Below are 12,270 nucleotides of genomic sequence, written 5' to 3' on the forward strand. Positions count from 1 at the left end.
ATACTAATGTATTTTTTTAAAACTTTTTTTATACCCGCCTTAGTAATGGCTGCTGGTTGATTGACATCGTCCATTACTAAGACAGGGCTTAATGTTAGCGGGTGAAAAGGCTAGCACTAACCCCCATTATTACCCCGGTATCCAACACTACCTGGGGTATCGGGAAGAGTCGGGTGAGATCCAACACACAACCATCTGTAATGATGGGCAGGCACCTTTGTGGCCACAGGCTGGTATTATTAGGCTGGGAAACCGTGGCCTTTCCAACTCTGGTAATGCTACTGGTCCAGTACCTTCATAATGTGATGAAATGAAACCAGTTTGGGTTGTCCTAGCCCTTTGGCGACCTCTAGGTTTCAATGCAATCTCTTCATAGGAAGAGATGTGTGGTATCCAGTATAAACCCCAGGAACTGTTTTACTTGAGCCAGAAGAATGTGGGATTTCTCCCAATTGATCCATCCTAGTAATTGGATGTGCTTGAAGATGACGTCCAGATGTAATTGGAGAGTTTCTGCTGAACTAACCTCCACTATCCAATTGTCCAGATAAGGAATTCTTGTTTTTCCTCTCTCCCTTAGCCCCACTACAACTGCAGCAATAACCTTGGTGAAGGCATGAGGAGCTGATGATATCCCTAATGGGGGAGAAGTGAATTGTAGATGATAGATGGTTCCTATTACCCAGACAGCGATACGTAGAAATTTGCAATGGTCCACATAAATAGGGACATGCCAATATGCATCCTTTAAATATATTGTGGATAAGAAGGTCCTCTCTCTTCTAGCAGTATTAAGGCAGACCAGATGGTTTCCATATGGAATCTCTTTCTCTGGATGAATCTGTTCAGGTAACTGAGGTCTATAATAGTACTCCATTTGTCCTCGGGTTTTGAAACCAAGAAGACTTTTTGGAATACACGCCTAACTATATTTTCTCTGCTGGTATCTTCTCTATGACTCCCATCTGAATGAAGTCTAGAATAGACTTCTCTAACAGGACTTGTGTTGAGGGAGACATTCTTGGAGTTATTAATTAACTGTCTGGAGAAATGTTGGAGAATTCTATACGATAGCCATCTCTTATGGTGTTCAGTACCCAGAGATCTTTTATGGATTCCTGCCAGTGTGGAAAGAAAAGAGATAGCCCCCCCCCCCCCACTGGCACATCTCTGGCATCAGAATACCAGTCTCCGGTTAGAGGTTGAGGCACCTCCACCGTGCCCTTTGCATCTCTGATAACCCTGACTTCTCCCAGTGAAGAGTTCTCTATACTTTCAAGTCTGCTGGATCTATAGCATCTGGCAGATCCACGATAGGAGCTTCCTCAGTTGCGCTTTGCTGACTGTAGGAGTGATTTTACCTTTTTTGTCAGACAGATTTTCCATTAAGGAGTCCAGTTCAGCTCCAAATAGCCTACTAGGTGTTCTTAAAGGGAACATCTGCCCCCCATGGTTTGATCCAGAGGGATCTACTCCCGGCAGTGGATAATGCCATCAATTGAGCAGCAAATCTTGCTTGTTGAACAGCAGCATCACAGAGAAAATCTGAAACTAAAGCGACACGCTTAAAGGTTTTAAAGATATCGTCCCTGGGCACTTGATTTTTAGCCACCGTATAGGAAGTAAGAGCAGTCTTTGCCTGTAACGCAATTCTATGACCCATAAAGCCGATTAAATTGGACCCATCCCCACTGGGCATAATAGTGCGTTTTTTATTTTAAAAGGTAATTTATGCTTTTACTAAACAGTTATCAACAGCTGTACATCATAGCAGTGAGTTCATTTCCATATCAAAACATATGGTCAAATACCAGAAATATAGTCTACAGTTGCAAGACATGTAATTCAGAGATATTACATGTGGCGAGTAACCGGTGTAATAGGCGTAACCCACCGCCATTCATCCTACCACATATTCACCCATTCATACATCATTCAGTCATATGCACCACCCATCTCAATCCATCTCCTGACTCCAGCAAGAATCTACAGAGTGAGCTTATACTGCAGTCTTAGATGTCTCAAACCAGCATGTCCAGATCTTCTCAAATTTATAGGGACATTTCCTGCTATTATATAACATTTGGTATAGAGTTACATATTTATTAATAAGCTGAAGCTAATCAACCAAATTTCTTTTTCTGTTGCCTTCCAAGCCATGAAAATTACTTTTCTGGTGCAGCACAAAGTAAAACAGAAAAATATTTTATCATATAGTAACCCTGTACTACGTAAATAATAATAACCAAGAGGCAGATCTGAGCAGTGAGGAATTGTGAAAATTCAAAGTGGTCATGAAGGAATTCCACAATCTCCGACCAAATGGGCAAGACCTTAGGGCACAGTCACACACTGTGGAGGTGTGTGCCCGCCGTAGTCTGGCATCAAAAACATGAGTCGGATATAAAGGCACCTATCTTCTGGAGCCTGACTGGTGTGTTGTAAATTCGGTGTGGAAACCTAGAGTGGATTAGGAAGTCTCTAGCACTTATCACAGAATCAAAAAAGGATAGTTCCACCTCCCTCCACTCCTCTTCTGTAAGATTAGGAATATCTCTATGCCATCCAGAAAAGGCCCTATCAAAGGATCTAGACCCAGCAGACTGTAGTAGGGTGTAAGTCTGTGTAAGGTGTTTAGGAAGGTCTGGGACACAGAGGAGATCCTCCAATTTAGAAAAGTCCAAATCCGGGGCCAGGGAGCTAAATAGAATCGTGAAGGCATAATGCAACTGGAGGTAATGAAAAAAAGTCGCTCCTCGGGAGCCCATGCCGATCCTCAAGTTTGGAGAAGGACACAAAACCAGTATCAGCAGAGTAGAGCTGTCTCAGAAACAATATCCCAGCCGCTGCCTACAGCACCGCCCCCGGAAGAGACTCTAGGTGGGATAAACATGGGCTAGACCACAATGGAATTCTAGGTGAATAGGGATACCCTTGATGTACAAGAAAATTTGTAACAACATCCATGTGGCAAAAAATAAGTGTTTATTAACACAGCCCCAAACACTGCATGACCCAAAACATCTATTTTTCGCCACATGGATGCTAACACGAATTTTATTGTGGTTGGCGTAAGGATCTGAAATTTGGGATTTTTCTTGGATGCTGTTGAATTTTTGCATCCCTTTGAATTTTCCAAGTGAGTGCTGTAGGCAACCGATACTTTCTACAGTACCCTGAAGTAGAACATGGGCAATTTTCCAGACCCGAGCAACGCTTTTGAGCGGAAGTACTGCTGGGCAAGGTGGCTTATATCTGTACAATAAGTTGGTAAGACTCTCATAGGAACTCATAAGCGCCCCTGCTAAGGCAGTGGCAGCATTGCTCATGTCTAAGTCAATCCATTAACGTGCAAATACTAATTGAGAGGTCAGGTAATAAAGTTAAAGATTAGCTGCTGCCATCCCACCCAGATGTTTAGGAGCCTGCAAAAGACTGAAACTAAATGTAGGAGTGCGACAAAGCCAATAAAAAGAGTGCAATATGCTATCAAGATGGCGAAAAAATGTCAAAGGTAATAATATCGGGTAGGCAGGTAACAAATATGGGAATTTAGGGAGGTAAATCATTTGAAACAGGTTAATCCTGCCGTACAAGGAAAGGGGAAGAGATTGCCAGAAGTTTAGTTGCCACTCGGTGGGGGCTATCAGGGGGTCTAAGTTGAGCACAGGCTATTCTAGTAAATTGAGAGAGACTAGAACCCCAACATATTTTAATTGAGTAGCCACCTGTAAAGGAACAGGGAGAGTCTGCCGTGAACAGTACCGAGGGGAGAGGGCAAACATAACTGATTAAAAACAATTCACTAGTAGACCTGAGAATGCACCAAAGGTCCCAATAAAATTGACTAAGGAATCCAGGGAAGGACCATCATCAGCCAAATACACCAGGGTATCGTCATCAAATAGGAATACTTTTTTCAATTAGGGAACCTCTAGAGATGCCCTGTATGGTAGAGTACTGGCGGATAGCCATCGCTAGAAGTTCAATGGCAAGGGGAAAAAAAAAGTGGGGATAATGGACAACCATGTCGGGTACCAGGCCCAAGGGGGAAAGAATCAGAAACATCAAGATTTGTTCTCACTTGTGCTCTAGGCACCTGATAAAACAGAAGAACAAAGGCAGAGAATCCAGGGCACAAGTTCAGCAGATATAGAAGTATCCAGAGGTATTGCCATTTAATAGAATCAAGGGCTTTATACGTGTCAAGATAGAGAACATATCCTGGAGAGGGGTCATGGCGTGCAGCAGCAATGTTAAGAAATAACCTCTGATGAAGAAATTGAGAACCAAGAGTCACAGGGCTACATATATTGTCAAAAGTTAATTTTATTAGAGATAAATATATAAACATATAACATACGTAATAAAAACAAGCGAGGTTTCTAAAAAGAAGAAAGTTATATATGGACCACTCCAAAACTGCTATGGAATCGCAGGAATGGTGCCAATGCACCACCAGATTATAGGGTATGGTGTGCACATACACCTAAACACAGGGACATGGCTGCGGTAAACTAAGATGACAAATACAAGATCATGAAATCAGCAAGACAAATAGTAATAGTGCATAATCCATATCAACTGCTGTCCAATATGTAACATGACCACAATCTCATGTACCGCATATGTTAAGCATCTAAATAGGCAGTCAAACAAACACGTGTGTTCCGAGAGAGGACCCCGGTGCCATATATCCAGAAGGAATATGGCCTGAATGTACCCAAAGGTGAAAGGCACTTCCAATCTGGAATCAACCAGAGGAAGTTAAATGTCTCAGATCTTACCCATTAGTGTAGTGAGCCTGCGATCCACGTGGTCCATGTTTGCGGGGGTGTTATTTCTCTGTCACATGGACCACGTGGATCGCAGGCTCACTACACTAATAGGTAAGATCTGAGACATTTAACTTCCTCTGGTTGATTCCAGATTGGAAGTGCCTTTCACCTTTGGGTACATTCAGGCCATATTCCTTCTGGATATATGGCACCGGGGTCCTCTCTCGGAACACACGTGTTTGTTTGACTGCCTATTTAGATGCTTAACATATGCGGTACATGAGATTGTGGTCATGTTACATATTGGACAGCAGTTGATATGGATTATGCACTATTACTATTTGTCTTGCTGATTTCATGATCTTGTATTTGTCATCTTAGTTTACCGCAGCCATGTCCCTGTGTTTAGGTGTATGTGCACACCATACCCTATAATCTGGTGGTGCATTGGCACCATTCCTGTGATTCCATAGCAGTTTTGGAGTGGTCCATATATAACTTTCTTCTTTTTAGAAACCTCGCTTGTTTTTATTACGTATGTTATATGTTTATATATTTATCTCTAATAAAATTAACTTTTGACAATATATGTAGCCCTGTGACTCTTGGTTCTCAATTTCTTCATCTGATATGGTAGAGTCCTGCTATCTTTTGATTAGATACTTTGGGGGTACTTTGTACACATGTGCGGGTTGTACCTAACCACTTACCTTTTTCCCTGAGAGACATTTATTCATAATAAGAAATAACCTCTGTATATTAATATGAGTACCCTTCCCAGGCATAAAGCCAGTCTGATTTGGGTGGATAAGAGACAGGATAATCTGATTCAAGTATTTAAGGTGAGGATTTAGATATCTAGGAGGGTAATAGTGCGGTATAAATTAGGAGTAATTGAGACCTTCCCTGGCTTCAACAAAACAAAGTGCTTAGAAGTCCAGACTTCTAGAATATCGCAACTAGTTTTATACCAATCACCCACCAAACCATGTTGACCTGGTGTTTTACCAGATGGCAGGGATTGTATTGCCTGCTCTATATTGTCCTCAGTGATCGCAGCATGTAATTCAGAGAACCAAGCACCAGAGAGTCGTCACAGAGGAAGCACAACCAAAAAATCCTTAATCTCCTGCGGGACACAAAATTTAGAGCTATAGAGGGTGCTATAAAAGTCTCGAAATACACAATTAATATCCTTAGGCGCAGTACAGATGACACCCTCCTGGGAGACCACAGACGGGATAGAAGCACAGCGGCGCTCCGACCATCACTGATATGCCAGTAATTTACCATTTTTATCTCCAAATTGAATCACTGACATCTCAGTACACAACATGCATGTCTTTTATTTTTTTTATTTCTAACAATTTTATTTTTCATTTACTTCGACAAAACATTAAAAACATTTCATGCAAGGAGAGAAAAGGCAGGAGCAAATTATCAGACAAATGCAAATAAAGGAGAAAAAAATAATAAAAAAAGGGAGACCAGTTTTCCTCTCTCCCATTCTCCACTCTCTCTCTAAAACAATTACATCTCAACAGAGATCCTTTTAACTATACTTTTTAGGAAGGTCAGGCTAAGTTCACACTACCGTTAAACTTCGTTTAGCTCTGTTCCGTCGGAGGAAGAGATTAACGACAATCCAAAAGGAAAGCATCGCTTCTGATAGAATTACCATTGCAGTCCGCAGCATTTTTGCTTCTGTGAAAAAAAAAAACGGAGCGAACGGAGGCAAACGGAAAGCATCTGAAACAAAAGAATTACCATTGAAATCAATGGTAATGCTAACGGAAGCGATGCTTTCCGTCTGGACTCTCGTTCACCTCTTCATCTGACTGAAGAGCCTTAAACGTACTATTGTGATATAGCAAGACCAGTTTTAACATGATACATTACTCAAAAAGAAACTTCATTACACTTCCCTTTTCCCCTTATTTTACTGATTCCTTCCCTCTATTATTCATGGAGTATTAATTAATATCTTAACCCCCCCCCCCACTACAAAAAAAAAAGAGGAAAACAAACTCTAATCCTTGGTTTCATCCTCCCTCCTTCCCCCAACTCCCGTTAAATATTCTCCAGGTTCCTCATCTCAGTTATTCCATATTGACTGTCAATCTACAAAGTCCAATTTTTTTCATATTCAGGCAGTTTATTTTTTTCCCTGTAAATTAGATTTTCTAACATCACTATTCCATTAGCATAGTTACCCATAGTTACCCAATTCCGTACTGTTGGAGGGTTCGGATTTTTCCAGTTTATAAGTATACATTACCTATCAAAATATAGAAGTTTTGCCACTGCCATATTAGTCCTGGAGTTTCCTAATGTTAAGTCCCATATACAAATTCAGGAATCTGGTGGGATCTCTTGTTTAAATATTCTCTCCCAAAAGATACTCACCCTAGGACATACCCATAACATATGTAAATTATCAGCGTTTTTTTCCTTACACCTTCGACACATAGAATCTGTGTTGATGTAACCCCTTGATATCGTATCCAGCGATAAATGATAATTATGTAAAACATAAAACTGCGACATCCTATGTGCTGGACTAAATTCGATTTTATTAAGCCACTTCAGGGCCAGAGACCAACCATTTGGGGGTCACCATCCTCAGAATTTTCTCCCAATGCTGTTTTGCCTTCTGGGGATGCTCTTTTATATCTTGCTTTACATAGAGCATATATAATTGATGCGTGAATCCCTTAAGTGAGCTAGTACTCATTGCCAACTGAACAACATCAGGGATCTCGCCCATTGTGGTTGATCTCTGGTCCTCTGCCTGACATGCATGTGACAATTTTAAGTATTGAAATCTTTCCCCCTTTTTTAACCTATATTTATCTTTTAATCTGTCAAACCTACCCCTTTCCACTAATTGATCTAGATAAATGACCCCCAACTTTACCTGAAATGTAACATTATTTATCTTATTTATTTCCCTGAGGGTAGTATTGTGCCAGATTGGCACAAAGCCAAAACTTCCCTCTATCTTCCATCTTTTTTTAACCTTATTTTTTGCATCAATTTTAATGTCGGTATTTTTTAAATAGAGTGGTATAAAAGATACCCATTTCCAACTGTTGAAATATATTGTACTCAACCCCCTCCTTCTCCAAACTTTGTAACCTCATCCTATTTATAAGTGATCTCTCTCACTCTACTATGTGTTTCATTTGAATACTAAAATAATACCCATGATTGTCGGGTACCGCCAGGCCCCCATGCTCAACTGGGTGCTGTAAATATTCTAACTTCATCCTTGGTTGTCTGCCCCTCCACACTAATTGTCTAAATAGACCTGCCATAATCCTAAAAAAAAATTCCGAGATAAAACGGGAAAGTTCCCAATTATATACAAAATTTGAGGTAGAAGGATCATCTTTATTAGGGCAATACGACCAGGCATTGAAACGGTGAACTTTTTCCAGACTCTCATCTTAACCTTTATTTTATTGAGTAGCGGAACTACATTTAATTAGTCAAAATCCTATGACTATTTTTAAATATGAATCGAGTCCCGAAGCATTTTAATGTTTGCTCAGGCAGGACCACAGGAATATCCCTCGGGGAGTATCCTTTTAAGTTAATAAAAATGTTTTATAAAAGTGTAAAAATAAAAGTTTTTTTTTTCCTATAATAAGTCTTTTATTATAGGAAAAAAATGAAAATGTTAAAAAAAGTACACATATTTGGTATCACCGCGTTCGTAACGACCCAAACTATAAAACTATAATGTTATTTTTCCCGCATGGTGAGTACCGTAAAAAAAAAAAATGAAAAACGATGCCAGCATCGCTATTTTTTGGTCACCACCCCTCCCAAGATATAGAATACAAAATGATCAAAAAGTCGCATGTACTCCAAAATAGTACCAATAAATACTAACACCCGTCCCGCAAAAAACAAGCCCTTAGGCGGGATTCACACGACAGGGTTTCCCGGCCGGGTGCCGGCCGTTCATAAATCGGCCGGCACCCGGCTGCATTAGGAATAATAGACCCCTAATGGGGCTATTCACACGACCGATTTTTTGACGGCCGGGAAAACCGGCCGTCAAAAAATAGGACATGCTCTATTTTCGGCCGGGTGCCCGGCCGCCCGGCTCCCATAGAAGTCTATGGGGCCGGGTAATACCCGGCCATCACCGGAATGTGTCCCGAGTGATGGCCGGGTCTACCGTCGCTCGCGCACTCTCTCTCCTCCTCCTCACAGTGCAGAGTGCATGTGAGGAGGAGGAGGGTCTTTTATTGCTCGCTGTAGGAGTCGGAATCCCCAATCCCCGGCCGGGGATTGGGGATTCCGCTACAGGAGAAGTGCGTGACTACACTGTCCAGATATGGACACAGCGAAGTCACTCACTTCTGCAGCGGAATCCCCGACTCTATGGCCGGGGATGCCGCTACAGGAGAAGTGCGTGACTACACTGTCCAGATATGGACACAGCGAAGTCACTCACTTCTGCAGTGAAATCCCCGACTCTATGGCCGGGGATGCCGCTACAGGAGAAGTGCGTGACTACACTGTCCATATATGGACACAGCGAAGTCACGCACTTCTGCAGCGGAATCCCCGACTCTATGGCCGGGGATGCCGCTACAGGAGAAGTGCGTGACTACACTGTCCATATATGGACACAGCGAAGTCACGCACTCCTGCAGCGGAATCCCCGACTCTATGGCCGGGGATGCCGCTACAGGAGAAGTGAGTGACTACACTGTCCATATATGGACACAGCGAAGTCACGCACTTCTGCAGCGGAATCCCCGACTCTATGGCCGGGGATGCCGCTACAGGAGAAGTGCATGACTACACTGTCCATATATGGACACAGCAAAGTCACGTACTTCTGCAGCGGAATCCCCGACTCTATGGCCGGGGATTCCGCTACAGGAGAAGTGACTGACTACACTGTCCATATATGGACACAGCGAAGTCACGCACTTCTGCAGCGGAATCCCCGACTCTATGGCCGGGGATGCCGCTACAGGAGAAGTGCATGACTACACTGTCCATATATGGACACAGCAAAGTCACGTACTTCTGCAGCGGAATCCCCGACTCTATGGCCGGGGATTCTGCTACAGGAGAAGTGAGTGACTACACTGTCCATATATGGACACAGTGACGTCACTCACTTCTGAAGCGGAATTCCCGACCTGTGGCAGGGAATTCCTCTTCAGGAGAAGTCAGTGACTACACTGGCCATATATGGACATTGAAGTCAGTGACTTCTCCTGGAAAGGGGGGGGGATGGGTGCAACCTACAGGGGGCTGTGTGGGATCACCTACAGGGGACTTGGTGGCATCACCTACAGGGGGCTGGGTGGCATCACCTACAGGGGGCTGGGTGGCATCACCTACAGGGCGCAGGGTGGAATCAACTACAGGGGGCAGGGTGGCATCACCTACAGGGGGCAGGGTGGGTGGCATCACCTACAGGGGGCTGGTGGGTGGCATCACCTACAGGGGCAGGGTGGCATCACCTACAGGGGACAGGGTGGCATCGCCTACAGGGGGCAGGGTGGCATTACCTACAGGGAGCTGGGTGACATTACCTACAGGGGACAGGGTGGTATTCCTACAGGGGGCTGGGTGGCATCGCCTACAGGGGGCCGGGTGGCATCACCAACAGGGGGCTGTGTGGCATCACCTACAGGGGGCTGGGTGGCATTACCTACAGGGGGCTGGGTGGCATTACCTACAGGGGGCAGGGTGGCATCACCAACAGGGGGCTGTGTGGCATCACCTACAGGGGGCTGGGTGGCATTACCTGCAGGGGGCTGGGTGGCATTACCTACAGGGGGCTGTGTGGCATCACCAACAGGGGGCTGGGTGGCATTACCTACCAGGGGGGCTGTGGCATTATCTACAAAGGGCTGTGTGTGGCAACAAATTTAAATGAAATTCATCCGATTTTAAAACGGACAGGGAAAAAAACGGATGCAAATCGGGTCCAAATCGGCCGGTAAAAACGGCAACTCGGCCCGGAACGGAATCGGAACGGATGCAAATCGGATGCAAACCGGCCGGGAAAATCGGCCAAAAACGGCCGAATTTCCCGGCCGACACTCGGACCCTGTCGTGTGAATGAGGCCTTACTCAGCTTTCTTGACTGAAAAATAAAAACATTATGGCTCTCAGAATATCGTGACACAAAAAAGAAATAATTTTATAAAAATGTGATTTTATTGTGTAAATGCTGCAAAACATAAAAAAATATATATACATATGGTATTGCCGTAATCGTACCAACTTGCAGAATAAAGTAAACACAATTTATTGCACACGGTGAACGCCGTAAGAAATAAAGAATTTAAAATGACAAAATCGCTATTTTTTGGTCACCTTAGCTCTAAACAAAATGTAATAAAAAGTGATCAAGAAGTTGTATGTACCATAAAATGGTACCAATAAAAGCTACAGCTCGTCCCGCCAAAAATAAGCCCTCATACCGCTCAATCGACCAAAAAATAAAAAAGTTATGCCTCTCAAAATTTTAACAAATAGTTCTTTCTTTGTAAATGTAGTAAAATAAATTTGGTATCACCATAATCGTATTGAGAAACAGAATAAAAATAAGTTGTCGTTATTACCGTACGGTGAAAGATGTTAAAAAAAAAACACAGAAATAATGGAGGAATAACAGTTTTTTCCAATTTCAGCCCGAAAAGATTTTTTTTTCAGTTTCCCAGTGCCTTATATGGTACTTTTTATTGTGTCAATAGAAACTACAACTCCTCCCACAAACAATAAGCCCCCACACCACTCGATTGACGGAAAAATTAAACGTTATGGCTCTTGGAAGGCGGGGAGTGAAAATGAAAAAGCAAAAAAGGATTTGTCCTGAAAGGATTAATTAATTTCTAATTAAAAAAACATTTATGACCACATATGGGGTTTTTTCGTACTCTGGAGAAATTGATTTTCAAATGTTAGGGTGCTTTTTCTCTTTTATCCCTTGTGAAAATGTAAAAACTCAACATTTTAGTGGACAAAAATGAATTTTTACGGCCTAATTTTACTAAATTCTACAAAAAACCTGTGGCGTCTAAATGCTTACTATACCCCTAGAAAAATTCCTTGAGGGGTGTAGTTTCCAAAATGGGATCACTTTTGGGGGGTTTCCACTGTTTTGGTCCCTCCGGGGCGTTGCAAATGCGACATTCCACCGAAAACCATTCCAGCAAAATCTGCGCTCCAAAATCCAAAAGGCGTACCTTCCCTTCTGAGCCCTGCTGTGGGTCCAAACATCAGTTTATGACCACATATGGGGTATTGCCGTAATCGTGAGTAATTGCTCTGCAAATGTTGGGGTGCTTTTTCTCCTTTATTCCTTGTAAAAATGAAAAAATTATATGTTTTAGCAGAAATAAAGTAGATTTTCATCTTCACAGACTAATTCCACTAAATTCTGCAAAAAAACTGTGGGGTCAAAATATTAACTATATGTAAAGGATCTGCCAGACACAGCTTCTGTGTC

Source organism: Rhinoderma darwinii, chromosome 2 (genome assembly GCF_050947455.1).
Source record: "Rhinoderma darwinii isolate aRhiDar2 chromosome 2, aRhiDar2.hap1, whole genome shotgun sequence".
NCBI lineage: Eukaryota > Metazoa > Chordata > Amphibia > Anura > Rhinodermatidae > Rhinoderma > Rhinoderma darwinii.